Genomic DNA, 16,936 nt, shown 5'->3' with positions numbered 1-16,936 from the left:
CAGCTGTGGAAGACAGCTCAAACACTTAGGTCCCTGGCACCCACGTGGGAAACCTAAAAGTAGTTCCTGACTCTTAACTTCAATCTGGCCCAGCCCAGGTTGTTGCAGACTTCTGGGGAGGAAACCAGCCGACAGAAGTTCACTCCCCTACTCTGTCTCTCTCCCTCCCTGTATGTATGTATGTATGTATGTCCTTCCCATTCCCTCTGAAAGTTTGCCTTTCAAATCAACAGATCTTTTTTAAAATATCAGAATAAAATTCAACATTTACTGAACAAATTTTTTTTAAACATGTATCTTCATATAAGCTGAATCTTATCAAATTTTGTTTATAATTACAAAAATAGAGAATATAAAATTACAAATCAAAACATAATCATCTTTTGCCTGTTGAAGCCATACACACTTAATTTTACTAAATGCCAGTTGTATGTTTTATCAATGTACTGATTATATTGGCACTCAAGGCATACAAAAAATTTGACATATCATACTTAATATTCATTTGGTTGACAGTATGTAATTGTTAAAAACAATTGATAAGAATTCCTGGGCCTGGCATGGTAGCCAGTGGCTAAGTTTTTGCCTTACATCTGCCGGGATTCCATATGGGCTCTGGTTTTTGTTCTGACTACTCTAGTTCCCATCCAGCTCCCTGCCTGTGGCCTGCGAAAGCAGTAGAGGATGACCAAAAGCCTTGGGACTCATCTGCATAGGAGATCCTGAGGAAGCTCTTGGCTCCTGGCTTCGCATCAGCTCAGCTCCAGCCATTGTGGCCGCTTAGGGAGTGAACCATTGGATGGAAGATCTTTCTGTCTCTTCCTCTCTGTAATATGTGCCTTTCCAATAAAATATATCTTTAACAAAAAAGAATTCTAAGAAAATTAGACATGTTGAAGGAAAAAATGCATTACTTATATTATTTTGATGATGATACAATAGCTAATATTTTGTATTAACTCATGTTATCTCAGGTTTTCAAACAACCCCAGGAGGCAGATATTGTTATAACTATGTAAGAGTAGTATGATACTTATAACTAAGCAAGTATGAGAACTTAAGAAAAATCTATACCTCGAAACATTTGTTAATTATTACTTCTATAATATCATACCAATTATTTTAATGATTTACTGAGGAAATGAACTGAAGAATTTAAATAACACACAATTAGATTATCAGATTGATGTTTACAAAAATAAGCAAGAAAAATCAATTTTCTGAATCAGTACAAGGAGTAATGGAAACAGAGTTCTTTACTTCATGGTACACAAGAAGCTACACTGCTCAATTGTTCCAGAACTGTGGCAAAGGTCAATTCAAATTAATTCAGGCTACCTGGTTGATAGACTCACAATCTCTACAAATACAAAACAAGTCAGTACACATACCTAATGCTTTAGTTATTCTGCATGAAAAATAAGTACAGGGTTCTCTAAGAATACAAAATAACAAACATAAATAATAGTTGTCACATTGTTACATAGATCTTTCTATATTTATGCCTATCAAATTAAAATTATATTTATCAAATGGCTAATGAGACCATTTTAACACACATTTACTGACAGGCTAATGAGACCATGGAATAAAATCTGTTATCAACTGAAAAACAAGGTATGTGACATCAGTACAGAATAAGAGAAAAACAGAATTATCAAAAAAACTTAATGAAAATTTCTTATAAATCTTACATTAAATAAGTCCAATTGAGATAAGGGAGACCATGCATATGGACTCCCCACATACACAACAGGATTCAAAGTCATGCTGATAGAGCAATGAATATGTCTAAGAGGACCTAAGTTATATATCTATGATGCAGGATGACAGCTGTTAGAAGTACTTCAGTGCAAGCTTTAAAATTATAAAATCAGATGAAGTTTATATGCTTTCCTAATGCTGCAACTTAAAGCAATTCCCATTTTACGTAAATGCAGCTGAAAAAAATTCTGAGTCAAATATTCTGGTCATTTTCTCAAAAAATAATGGCAATATTAATAACTACATATACCTGAAGGCTTACACCTTCAAGATCAATATTCCAAAATACCATATGGTACATATTACCATCTAGAGTTGTCAAACTCTAGGTAATAAGTCTGTTACATTAAATTGTCAAGTTATTGCTCAGAAAATACATAATACATTTTAAGATTGAGAAGACTATTAATCCAGGCTGCATCTTTAAAATAACATTCATGAGCAACTTCCTAAATCAGAATTTGGATCAAATGCTTCCTAAAACTAAAACTAGAATCCATAACACAATAATTTATAGGTAAGAAAATAAAACATATTGAAAATGCCAGCTGTTTACTGTACAGCAAGATAAGTAATCTAAATAAAACCAAATGTGAATGATTAAACGGAGTAAAAACAGCTTTCAGAAATTCTTGGGCATTCCTCAACATGAATATGAACTAAAATCAAATTTGCAAAAATTGATTTTTCAGGATAAGGATGATACTTCATTATAGCACCTAAATAATTTAAAGGCACTTTAAATTATTTTTTCTAAGATTTTTATTGGAAAGTCAGATATAGAGAGGAGGAAAGACGGGAGGATCTTCTGTCTGATGATTCACTCCAAGTGGCCACAACGGCTGGAGCTGAGCCGATCCAAAGCCAGGACTCAGGAGCCTCTTCCAGGTCCTGAGTGCAGGTGCAGGGTCACAAAGCTTTGGGCCATCCTCCACTGCTTTCCCAGGCCACAAGCAGGGACTGGATGGGAAGTGGGGTCACCAGGATTAGAACTGGCGCCAATACAGGATCCCAGTGCGTGAAAGGAAAGTACTTTAGCCACTACTAGGCTAGTGCACCAGGCATGAAATATTGTCTGTTTTGGTTAATATCTACTCAATGATATATTTATTCACTGTCATGTTATGGCTCTGTCAGAATTTTTAAACATTTATTGAGTAACATCTTATATATTCAAAATGAAATTTTATTTAATAACTTTAAAGAATCTGAAGTAGATTATGTATTTATTGATTCATAGAACCTACTCTAGCCAAATAATGATCTCTTGTCAAAACAGACAACCTGATCACATATCCTCCTCACCCAGACAGACAGAAACATTCAGCAGGTAACGAAGGCAAAAACAGTCCCTAAATCCAAGAATTAGGTCTATGTTCAGATGTCATTTTGCTGTTGAAATTTTCAGTTCCTTTAAATTTAACTTCTGGAATTACTACACACAGTTAAAAAAAAAATCAGACGACTTACAATCAATGCTTTTTCTAACAGCTAGTCCCCAGACTCTCCGATATAAAAGCACCAGAATTATGCAAGATGGAAAACACCCAATTAGGTTTTCCTGAACCAATTTAGCATGTCCAGCTATTGGATATTTTGACAACATATTCATATTCTTCACTTTGAAAGGAAAAATTAATCCTTTAATTAGCAGTAAAAACTAGACTAGAAAATAGCCATCTGTCTTGTCTCTAACATACTGTGAGATTGTATCGTATCAGATATTTAAAAAGCTATCAGGTGTGAGTTGCTAACCTCAGAGCACACACTGAACTTCGGTTTCCTTCACACAAAGTAAAATCTAATAATCTTAAGTATGCCTATAGATTCTACATAGAAAATACCAAACTGTTCTGATTTCCATTTTCCCTGTTGTCACAAAGTCAGAATAAAATCTGTGCTCCCTATTCATATATAAACAGCTCTGAGAATAAAAAAACCATGTTATTACAAGTGCTTGCATTTTGGTCAACAAGAGCTAAACTAATACATAAACTAATAAACTAATACAGCTTACTAACTTGGATGGTTAAAATATTGCCCTTGAACCTATGTGAATAACTCACCTAATTTGAGTCATTGACAGGATACATAGTGAGTATCCACATTGCATGTTGTATCGGGGCTAGCACTAGAAATACATTTTTTTTTAAAAGTTCGGAGTCATGGGGAGATGAATACATTTTCCCCCATACAACCTAGCAATTACAATTAAAGAGTTACATGTAAGACTGCTACTAGCATGAACCTGCAAATCCAGGGCCTGGTGTGGTAGCCTAGTAGCAAAAGTCCTTGCCTTGCAAGCACCAGGATCCCATAAGAGCACCAGTTTGTGTCCTGACTGCTCCACTTCCCATCCAGCTCCCTGCTTGTGGCCTGGGAAAACAGGATGATAAACTAACGTCTGGGGATGCTGCACCTATGTAGCAGGACTGGAAGAAACTGCTGGCTCCTGGCTTTGGATCGACTCAGCTCTGGCGGTTGAGGCCACCTGGGGAGTGAAACAGTGGATGGAAGATTTTCTCAACACTCTGAGTTTCCAATAACAATAAATCTTAAAAAAAAAAAATCCGGCAATATCCAGATGCTGGATGCTTAACAAGTTTGGTAAGCCTCAGAATCCGTATGGTCAGTCACAACTAACATTTTTAAAACAAAAATTTACATAGACTATGAAATATTAAAATGTTCTTCATGAAGTAGAGGACTATTTTAGTGATTTTTGTCTTGATTTAATACAGATACTTTAGGATATAGACAAAGATTTCAATATAGATACTATAGCTACATAAATATGTGAATATATATGTAGGTGTGTACTGGGTCCACTATAAAGCACACTTCTCAGTAAGTATGGTCAAATGACACTAAAAACCATAAACAGAAGAATTTTACATGAGGAAGTCAGGTAGGGTTAATGAAGGGAACAGCATCCAAACAGATTCTATGAAAAGCACTGCTTGATAAAAGCAAAGGAAGCCTCCAGGCGGAGTTATGGGAGCGTGTACAGCATATTTTGATGAACCAGAGTTTGGTGTGGGTGAGGAACGAAGTGTAAGAGTCATAAAGGGAAGCAGAGAAGGGTCAGATCATGTTATGCTTTATAATGACACCGAGTAAAAACGTCGGTCCAGTAAGACATGAAAAGTCACTGAACATGCAGAAACAGAGCAGTAATGAAAACAGAGGATGGATGATATTCCAATAGAAGCACTCCTGTACAGAAGCCATGATGGTATCTCTGTGCCACAATGTGCCTACTGAGCACTTCAAATGTGAGTGAGGCCATGTGTTGGAATAGACTGGATCCAATAAAACAAAATATTACAATTAACATTTCTTCCTTTTTCATTTTTTATGTGGCTACAGGAATATGTAAAACCATATGTATAAGAGTTTATATAATAAATTTCAACTGGACAAACTAGTTCAGAGCATGAATTGCAAGGAGAATATACTAGCAATGAGGAGCCAAAGTAGGCTCTAACTATTGACAAGGAAGATAACGTAACACTCTAATCAACAACAGTAACCATATGTAGAAGCAGAGAAAAATCCATTAGAAGAAAGGAAGTAGGAGAGACAGGACGTGGGGACTGTGTGGATGTAAGAAATGAGGAATCATTTAAGCATGTCTAGAATATAGCAGGTACTTAGTTGCTTAAGCTAAATGAAAGTCTAAAATGCTTACAAACTCCCTGCTTTCTGAAACTGAGTAGAGACCTTCACTCTTCAATGGAATAGCAAATAGGGGAAACAGGAACATTTTTATTGTTATGAAATACATAAAATATGGTTTGTCTAGGTTTAACAGTTAAGACACAGCTGAGGATGCCCATTTCTCATGTCTAAATTCAAGTCCTCGCTCTGCTTCCAACCCTACTATTCCATTCATGCCCACACTGGAAAAAGAGGGGGAGTAGGAAATGGCTCAAGTAACTGGGTCCCTGCCACTGACACAGGACCCCTCGACTAAGCTCCCAGGTTCCAGCTTTGACCTGGCCCAGTCCAGCTGTTGCAGGCATTTTAAAATGAACCCATGGATGGGAGATGAATGTGTGACTCACAAATAACAGAAAAACAAAAATTTTTAAACTTATGACACGTTTGTAAGTTCTTCAAATGTAAATGTCAACGAAGCAGTTGGAAATGTTTTATATATATATAAAGTACAAGAGAAGGGTCTAAACAGAATTTTGAGATTCTGGAGCTATCTACCAGTAGACCTTCAGGAGCAGTTGTGAGTACTCAGAAGTTGGAGAGCATTAAGGGTAAGGGGTATAAGAACAACAACACTGGGGGACAAAAAGAAAGAGGGGTGACAGCAAGCGCCCTAATAAGGAGTAGTCAATTACAGATAAGAAAAAACCATCAAGAGTACTGTCATGGAAGTCTAACAGAAGGAATACATTTGGGGGAAAAAATGCACAATAGATCCAATACAGGGAGGAAATTGAGGTAAGTTGAAGGAAGCACTGAAAGGTATTTAATAAATCCAAGACTTCCAAATATTCCAAATATGTATGGCAAGTCAGAGATCACTGGTGGGCTTCATGAAGTTGATCCTTTTAATATGGATGAGAAAGACTGCAGAAATCCAAAGAGCAATTTGGAGACCAGACAGTATATACACAAATGTAAGTCAAGATCAACAAAGTAGTGAGCACTGAAAGGGTTTAATGAAATTATTTTTATGTGTTTATAGAACAAAAGAATGACCTGAGAGTGTTCAAAAGCTCAGAAAATCCAGAGCAGAAGGGCTAGTAGGAGTTAAGAAATGGAATAACTGGATCAGGGCTTGGGTAACTAGAAAGCAGACCCAGAGGACAGGTACACAGGCACCTGAGAATGGGAATGAAGAGGCAATGATAAATTCACAAGAAGGTATCGACTCCAGATATCACTCAGGTTACACAGTGATTAACGGACCCCTTTGATTTATGCCAACTACAAATGTGATTCCACAGTTCCAAGGATTTGATTAATATTTACAGAAAATGTTCTAAAGCCAAAGCAAAGATTCATCAGTATAAGCCCAAGTTATCTTTACTCTCCCTTGTCCAGTGATGTACAAAATATACCAAAAAAAAAAAAAAAGGTGTGAGAACTATTGAACTACTGTCATTAATCACAGAGAAGAATGGAGGGAGATATGGAGGATTAGTGTCCTCACATCTCTCTAGGGTTTCTGTCTGTGCTCCTTTGGAATGAAGGGCATGGGATCCTATCTGTATAAACATTTAACAACTCCAATCCATGGTAGCTATGACACTGAGCCACAGCTTGGAAACTTGTGGCTGAAGTGCTGATGTGTCCCTAAGACAGGTCTCAGAATGCCAATGCCTCCACCCTGGCTGTTCTTGATTACTGGTGTAAGCATGGCAGAACCCTTAGTGTGGATCATGATCATCTTATGGGATTAAAAAAAATCATAGATCATCTTCCTTTCTCCTCTAGGTGCAGCAATTATGACTGAATGGGTGAGTGGGGTTGCATCTCATTGAACTAGGAGACCAGTGGAGTTTCTAAACCCAAGCTCATGGCTGAAAAGTCCTCAATACAAAAGCCAGACACCGACTATCAAGTATTTACTACTAAGCAGCAAAATATTTTCCTGATGGCTTCCAAAATGTTTTTCCTTTTTTTGTATATACAAATAATTCTTCACTCCATAATACCAGAAAACACGAAGTGCAAGTGGAAGACTCAAACATCTAAATGTCACCTACAAGGAAGGCATCTGATGCAGTCGAGAAGATGTTGGTTAAGGTACTTAGGTTCCACATCAAAATTCCCACGGTTAATTTCCAACTCCAGCTCCTGACTCCAGCTTCCTGCTAACAACAGACTTTGGGAAGCAATGGTGATGGCTCAAATAATTGGTTCTGACAACTCAGGTGCGAAATGGGATTTGAGTTTCTGGCACCCAATTTCTGCCAAGACCCAGCCCTAGCTCTTGCAGCCATTTGGGTGAATAACTAGCAGATAGTAGTACTCACTCTGCATTGCTAGACTGATGGATGTTTGGATAGACAGGTAGATAAATGCCTGCTTCTGTTTGCTAAACAAATAAGCAATCACACTAAGTTTTTCTGTCTCTTATTTTTCTTATCTTCAGTCTGACCTTCCTGAAATACTTTTTCCACTCAGTAGCCAGTCCATGTCACTTTCCTAGGAATATTTTCCCTCATCCATCCAGTTGTATTTTAATATCATGGCCTTTGCTGCCTCTCATATGTCTTCCTTATGTCTTTATTCAGCACTTTGTTATAATTAGTTCTTTTATTGCATCTTCCCTAGTAAATCAGATAGAGATTGCCAAGTTCAGCTTTGTATCTCCAGCCTTGAGGACACTGCCAAGGCAGGATCCACTTCCAAGTCACAATTCATCACCCCTTCTCCCAAAGGCCCATAGCAGCAGCTAGGACCAGTCACATGCTCTCAACATTGTCCCTTTATTTTAGAAAAAAGAAAGGAGGCCTAAAAGCTCCTGCACCACAGATAAACAATTTGAACTAATCTGAAAAGAGAACCCAAGAAGCAATCTTTTGACTGTTTAATCATCAGTCCTTCTGGCCTGACACTACACAATGTTTCAAGTCACCAAGTAGGAAGGAAAATTTGCAGAGAGGTGACAATGAGTCATGAATCTGAAGATGGGACTGAGGCCAAGACGACATCCAGCAGTTTGAGTTGTTACCCTTAATTACAGAAAAAGGTGTTTCACATACGAATTTTTAAATGGATAAAGAAATACACAAACTGCACCTAGATAATCTCTAACTTGATTCTTCACAGCAAAACATCTAATAAAATATACTACAGCACACAAAGTACTTTCACACATTTTCCTTTAACACTTTAAGAAATGAAATCTTAAATTGTGTGAACTCAAATCCCCAGTGTGTGTAATGTATTGTTGGAATTGTAGCAGTTCATCCCTTATGGATTTTTACTTATGGGAGAGACAAATAACAAATAAAATGCGCAATATGTCAAGTGGGTATGTCAGAAAAAAAAAATAAGACCGGGTCATGGGTAAGGGTATGATTTTGAACAAGATGAGCAAAGAAATTCTGTAGCAAAATGTTGTTTTAACGAAGGCCCAAAAAAGGGGAGGAAGAAGCCATGGCGAGGGGCATGGCAGAGGCAGCGGGCATATCCTAACATTAACTATATTCCAAATCTTGAATTTCTATTGCTTAGGTTCTTTTCACTATGCAGTCATTTGCCTACTAAAGAGGAAGCTGCTGACATCCTGGAAAGCAGCAGGAGAAGCAGTACTCTATTTTCAGCATGCTGAGCACATTAGGAAAGTAATTCAGAAAATACTGAACAGCACACAGAGCACTATTCCAGGCCCAAGTGAGTCCCCAATCACACATTTCAGTATTTCAGAAAGAGGCCAAGTGGTGATTCTCAATGACAGGACTAGCCATACCACTCCAAATAGTAAAATAACTTAAAGCTCTAACTAGAGAATTTTTTAAATTGTCAATAAAAGCACATGTCGTGGTTCATTATGGTTTCTAGCATACAAAAGTCATTTCACTCCACTGAGTTAACTATCTGTCATAAAACAAAACACAAGCTGCAATAAGAAACACAAAATTTATCAAGAGGAAGAAAAGGTACAAATATGCAGTCCCAACCCCAGGGTATGATTTATCTTTCCCATGAAAGCTTCTCTACCTCTAACAATGACTTGACCATTACCAATTAGAAGCAAGTTTGGGTTCAGAAGAGTGGTGTTAAGGAACTGAGTCCATCTGTAAATTGCTCCTCAAGACTAATAACCTGTTGTGACCAGCAGATAACATTTTTGCTGAATAAATGACTTCTTTGTGAGAAATTCTTTTCTAGACCAGTTTGCTTGGGTTTTTAGTAGCATTTCTCTTCTTTGCAATAAGAGAAGTTTCAAGTGATTTCCTATTCAAATTTGAGATATGCTCGGGTGCCTCGAAAGATTTATGAAAACATTAGATTAAAAGATAGGTTCATTTTGGTGCATATGCTCTCGAAACCCATGAAAAGTTTTTTCAGCATACATTTTCCATGAATTATTGAATTATGAATTACTGAAACTCACACATTATCAACACATTGAACCCAAGTCATGTCCATGTGGTACTATTTCTAAGCATGTCAACTATTGAAATTTAAACGGTAATGCATGTATCGTTGCATCAGTGCATATGTTTAAAACTTAGTGAGAGCTAGAAGAGAAAAGGAGAGGGAGAGCAGAGCTCTGGGGTGGGGGGTGGAGAGAGAAAGAGAACCAGGACAAGCAACTAAAGACAGGAAAAAAAAACCACAAGACTCAATAAAATGTAAACATGTTCAGTTAAGAAAGAATGTACGCTTCCACTCTTTTCCCCTGTGCAGTTACATTCACTGCACATCAACTGTTCTGTCCATGTCTTCTGGGTTCCTCGTGTTCCTTATGATTGGCAATCAAGATTCACTGTTAAAGCTATTAGCAAAGAAATCATTGCTATGAAATTTTATCTGACAATTATATTTTACCTTGCTTAATAAATTAGACATAAAACCACAAAAGAGAACTGATATTTCTAAGCACAAGAGATTGAACCAACACCTTAAGTGTCTATCTCACCATCCATTAATTTTAAATTTCATTTTGCTTTTTACATCATATAGCACCTACTCAGAAACAGCAGAAGACACCCTATATCTATATGCTGTTCTGCAAAAAAAGGAAGAAAATACGATTATTTGTCGTCTTGTTCAAACACACTAACAATAAAACAGTTTTTCAGCAATGATGAGGTTCCTGCAGCTAACATTTACCCACAGAATTTGAGGCTTTTTGACATGAAGTGCAAAGTACTTTGAGGATGGTTACAGATGCAATGGCACAGAAGAGGCTTTTAACTGTGGCTCATTTCCTCTGACCACCAGCTTCTATTCTAAATTGTAACCTCTCAAAGCTACAGATCCTTTAAAACTAGCTTTCTATGATATAATCACCAAATAAGTACACTTTGGTTACCTGAAAATAAGAGCAAAAAAAATTATTGGACTCAATATTTATTATAACAAACCAATAAACAACTCTCACCAGAATAAAACTGTCTTATTTTCATAGTTACTGCTTAAAGATTTGCCTGATGGCAAATCTAAAAGAAAGAAAACTCTGCCTCAACAATATTCATGGTTTGATTCAGAAATTGCTAGCACATAGCCCAGCGCTATGATCTTATATAATAGAATCTTACTCCGAATATTATAATCCTGTCACTCATATCCAGAACAATAACTTTTAAGAGTAGCCAAAGTTTAAAAATTCCATTTTAAGAATTTTGTTTATGATATATCCAATGTCAATGCTATCTTTCAGTAAAATTAATTTTATGATACAACACTTTATACCAAAAGCTAGGAAACATGAGAAGCATCTGGACCTTTTCCTCTTATTTGAGGTCAAAACATTAGCTGGCATGGCCATCAAGCTCAAGACAAAGACAAATATTGAACCAGCTGATTGGTAACAGTGGGGCAAAGTGAAGAATGTGACATACATAGCTCGTGGGTTGATTATAGTAAAACAGAACTGAGCAAATAAAGATATTGAAGATAATAAGCACCAGGTGTTCAGATGTTGAGTAAGAAAAATACAACTAAGAAGGGGTAGGGGCGTGCGAAGAACAGACACCATTGTTTGGGATTGAAGCTGGAGACAAAAATGGAAAATCTTTTTAGGAGATCAATGGAGATGTTTGTGTATATGTGTACACAGATCACTAAGACTATCTAGAAGCAAAGGTACCCGAAGTAGCAATAGGCCACCCTAGAATACACGTCTTGGTTTCTAAATATCACTCTCCACTACAAGAAAACAGAAGCCCATGACAGATCCAGCACTGGGCAGAAAAATTATGATAAACCTGGCCCATTTTTAACATGATATACTGAGAACACAGCATCAGTTCTGTGGTAATCCTTTCCCAAACATATAATCTCAACTTTTCATGAAGAAATATCAGATAACTCCAAATGTACAAATTTCATCTGACTTTCCATAAAATGTCAAGATCATTTAACGCAAGGCAAGATGAAAGCAAAGTTCTAGATTGAAAGAAATCAAAGAGCTAGGATGCTAAATGCAAGGTGTACATTTTGACCCTACAAAGATCACTGGGCCCAGTGAATTATGAATTTAGTCTGCAAAATAGATGGAAACAGTATCAATATTAATTTCCTTCATTGTTGGATATATTGAGGTTATACAGCAAAATGCCCTCATTTTTAGGAAAAAGTAATGTGCTAATGGAATACTGGATTATCACAACTGCAACTGACTTTCAAGATAAAACAAATCTTTACAATAATAATGTGCAGAAGCAAAGTGAGAGGGAGAAAAACAGAATGAAAAGGAAATAAGGTAACCATTACAAACACTAACAGTATAATCTGAGTGGAAAGCAAGAGTGAGCTGTTTGTCCTAGTCTTACAAGGTTTCCAGTTTTAAATCACTGAAGAAAAACATCACCAGAAAGAATTGCTTTCGGGCTTAAATGTTCACAAGTTATTGACAAAAATCTTAGCTTTCTATGATGGGTCATAATCAATTTTGCTAAAAAATTAAGTTGAATGGTGAGAAGCAACAGTCCACATAATTCTAAAGCCACTAAACAAGGATACTAAAATGGTCTTTAACAGAAACATGCCTAAGAAAAAAAACAAAATTCTTCCAAAATGCTTAAGTTATCAATATTATCAGGATAAAACTGCAGACAATCCCTGAGAGTCATAAAATAAGAAGAGCCACATCTCCCTTGCAGAAAAGACTGGGTCACAAGCCAGCTTTGGAGGTTGGACACCACAGCCAGGCACCTGGTCAGTTGAGTCAGTATTCAAAACAGCGGTGAAGAGCCACATGGCCTTGGACACCTTGCAGTGTGCCGACAAGATGGGACTGAGGGCCACTTTGTCCCCCAGGGCCTCCTACCTGCTTGTCATGGACTTCTTCCTCTTCTGGCCATTCTGTATCTTTTCACTGTCTCTCCCTACAGGTGATCTCTAACACCCATCTTGTACCCTAACGTCCATCTGTGCTGGCTTCTGGGAACCACTGTCTCTCCTTTGTGATCTGAGGAAATACAGCTTAATAGGTGTGCATTTATAATTTTGTGACTCCCAGGACAGCTGTAAATTTTTCAGGTGATTTACGTCTCTAAGTTCCTCCATTTGCCTTCCCACGCTCTGTGCCACTGGGATTGTGCTTTCTCCTTTCATGTTAGCCAAATACAAAAGATAATCAGTGTTGGGCCCGGCGGCGTGGCCTAGCGGCTAAAGTCCTCGCCTTGAAAGCCCCGGGATCCCATATGGGCGCCGGTTCTAATCCCAGCAGCTCCACTTCCCATCCAGCTCCCTGCTTGTGGCCTGGGAAAGCAGTCGAGGACGGCCCAAAGCTTTGGGACCCTGCACCCGCGTGGGAGACCTGGAAGAGGTTCCTGGTTCCTGGCTTCGGATTGGCACAGCACCGGCCCATTGTGGCTCACTTGGGTAGTGAAACATCGCATGGAAGATCTTCCTGTCTCTCCTCCTCTCTGTATATCCGGCTTTCCAATAATAAAATCTTTAAAAAAAAAAAAACAAAGATAATCAGTGTTTAAACAGCAAATTTCCCTCTTATGGCCCATTAACTCCTACTGTTTGTTCCTATGGTGAAATTAAAATTTAACGAAACGATTTCCATGGCAATAGATAATAATCTAGTAAACGTGAATTTCTGACTGAGCAATACAAAACAAGAGGATATCACAGGACCACAATGTGGCTAAATTTCAATTTCTATGTGTGTATTTTTAGTGTCACATTTTAAATGAAAGAACACACACATGCATTCACATGCACAGCGACTCTGATGCGTAAACCTTTAATTAGAAAGTCTGAAGGAGAAAGATCTCAATTACCAACTTGTAATGTGTTACTTTGGTTTACTATGAAAATATATCCACCTGTCAAATTCTTACTAAATTCTTATATTCAGACTGCTTATTTGGAAGTCTATTTTCTGATATATTTACTGTAACACTTTCAGTTACTGATATATTCATTATTCCTCTTGCAATAACTGCAAATAAAGTTTACAGCTAATATGCAAAGCAAAGATTATCATAAGATTAAATAACCTCCAGGAAGCATAGGAATGGAGCAAGTGGAGAGTCTGCCAACAACAGGAGCAGGTCCTGAGCAGCAACAGATTTCTCATGGGATATTCGGTTAGCCAATAATCTCCGCCCCACTCATAGGGCAATGCCCTCAGAAGCACCTGTGTAGGTCATTCTCCTATACACAAGTTCTCCCTCCCTTCTAAGCGGCACATTCATCAAGAGATGTTGTTTTGTATCCACACCAAGTATCCGGGTTCTTGTTGCTGTAATTGTGTGATCCAAACAGGCTTTCCAGGACGTTGAGGAAATAGGAAGCACAGCAAGGGAAGAAAGGTGATGTTTAAGAAACCTAAACATAAACCTTTGCAATGATTTGATAGGAATCAATAATCAAAAAATACAAGCAAATTGGGACTAAGCAATGCTAGACTGAGAATGGCCAAAAAAGATAGCTAGAAGGATTCTACATTTATGATTGCATGTGTCCTAAATTTTATGTTTTTTTTTTCTGTTTTGAATAAGAAAAATGGAAACGTGTAGGTAAGTTGCTTGTGTGTTTTACTAAGGAAGGAATGTAAAACTAAGTTTTTAAAGTAAGGCTTAGTCTTACAATGAAAAATAAACATTAAACATTGAGAAAAGAGCATGAGTTGGAACTGGCAATGAACTGCATTCTGGAGCTTTTGAAGGGAACATCAAGAATAGCCTTATTATAGTAAAAGATGCGCCTGTTACTTTCATCATTCAGAAGACTCCAAGGATTTTATAGCTGTATGTTAGGAACTGGTAAAAAACAAAAAAAAAAAAACAAAAAAAAAACACACACAAATACCAAGCGTCTTTCAGTGACACCACACTTTTGAAACCCATTTTCATTTTGCTACCCACCACACTCCAACTGCCATACAGGTCAGAGAGCTCTGCTGTATGTCTGTACCTGCTCCTCTTCCATTACCTCAAAAGATAAAAAGAAAACAAAAAACTATTTCTCCTCCATTTCTTCTCCCTTCATCTAACTGGCACCAGAAAAGGAAAAATTTACATCCTTACACATTTATGATTAGCCTTATTCCTGTTGTCTACTGTGCTTGGGCAGCGTCTGAAACCCATAAACTTCCTCCTAAAGTTTTATGAAGAAGGGAATGCTTTACAGGTTCAATGCTCTAGAAAGAATGTTTCCCTAGGAACAACACACATTTCTCAATGTTCATTTTCTGTTCTGCTTTTAAAATCCTCCCTACCACCATCCCCCGCTGTAATATAACTTTGCAACTTAATGTATAAAACAGGTAGAAATAAAAACTTAACCTCTTGCTTGCATAAACAACCACTGCTAATCTGAAAACAGGCACACCACTGATTTCTTCTTTTAATTCTTTCCATATAATTGGGCTCCATCACCATATACTTCTTCCACAGAGAACTGGCTCACAGCAAAAAGATGTAAGATTGGGCTGTTGCCTATTTGCATGTTTTCACATTTCAAAATTATCTCTTCTAACTCAATAATGGGCTGTTTAAAAAACTTACTCTCAAAATATGAAATGTTGGGCCAGGGTCTAGCAGCTAAAATCCTTGATTTACTCGCATCAGGGTCCCATATGGGCACCGATTTGTGTCTCACTGACCCCACTTCCCATCCAGCTCCCTGCTTGTGGCCTGGGAAAGCAGCCAAGGATGACCCAAAGCCCTGGGACCCTGCATCTCCACGGGGAACCCGGAAGAGGCTCCGGGTTTCTGGCTTCAGATCGGCTCAGCTCTGGCCGTTGTGGCCATTTGGGGAGTGAGTCAATGGACAGGATCTTCCTCTCTCTGTATCTGACTTTCCAATAAAAATAAATAAATCTTTATGAAAAAGATGAAATGTCTGTTGATTAATCTACTTACCAACTCATGTACACTAACCAATGTGTTTCATTGATCAGGATATAACTTTTAAAATATTTTGTCACCTATGAAATCAGGATATATCTTAGTGAAAAATATTGCAGTCGAATTGAAATGATTTTTTTCTTAGTGGCTGATAAATGCAACAAGCTCTTAAGAGCATCTGATTGGCTACCAGAAATAGCTTGTGTGAGCCAGTTGGCATTAAATATGGTAACTACAAAGCCCTCAAAACATTTTAAATCCTGACACCAGCAATAACACCATAATCGTATTTTTAAAAACAAATGCTTAAGAAATAAAGATAAATGAAGTTAGAGTACTGACAGGTTCTTCCTGTTTTGGTTTGTTCATTATTTTCTAAATTATTTGTCTCCTTGTGAAAAAAAAAAAGTAAAACCTTAGGGAACTTCTAAAAGGTGGTAAAAAAAAAATCACTTAGTTCAGTGCTTTCAAGCTGAAACAGGTTGGGAGATTTTTTTAGTTCAAAGAGCCTTCAACATCAGATCCTAACACTACCGAGTCAATAAATCAGGAATCTCTTTGGAATTGTTGTACCAACTATTACTCAAGTAAAAACTATTTGACAATGTTTTAAAGTGATTTTCTTCTAGTAAAGGTACCAAGTCCTATTTTCAAATAATATAAATCAATTTTCTCATACTTCATTCTTCCACCCTCTACCACTTTTTTCTTGTTCCATAAAATGCAACCTGGAATATATTTGTTTCAATGAGAAAAGAAAAAAAATCTTGTGCTTAAATTTGTTTGCTTATCACCATTATCATCTGTCCTCGGTTTACCTCTGTACAATATCATTTAGCCATTTAAATAGAAATATATTTCTTATTAGTGAATGTGCTGCTGTAAGAAAACGCCACACTTTAATGAAAATAATATTCAATTACAGTATTTCTGAAAGTGAGAAACTTAACAAAAACCGGTACTATTTTCTGGCATTTTGATACCATCCTTTCCTTGGTCTGGTGTTGACAGTTTTTTTTTGCTGTTCTACTTATATAACTATTACAACTCAATATACACTACAAATTCAAAATATTTTAACTTTCTCATTAAAATGGAGTTTAGGGAAACATGAAAATGTTTTACAATTACAAAATAAAAAATGAAAAAAATATGACCTA

At 37.1% G+C, this 16,936-nt stretch overlaps 1 protein-coding gene across 1 annotated transcript in view; it reads right to left on the bottom strand.

Annotated features, from left to right (window-relative positions):
- IMMP2L (inner mitochondrial membrane peptidase subunit 2) overlaps positions 1 to 16,936 on the bottom strand; it is a 761,903-nt gene that overhangs the window by 631,668 nt on the left and 113,299 nt on the right. The gene's annotated exons all lie outside the window — the stretch shown is intronic.

This window comes from Ochotona princeps, chromosome 25, assembly GCF_030435755.1.
Source record: "Ochotona princeps isolate mOchPri1 chromosome 25, mOchPri1.hap1, whole genome shotgun sequence".
NCBI classification, from domain to species: Eukaryota; Metazoa; Chordata; class Mammalia; order Lagomorpha; family Ochotonidae; genus Ochotona; species Ochotona princeps.
Note: the sequence above shows the minus strand (reverse complement) of the source record. Positions and strands in the feature narration are given on the sequence as shown.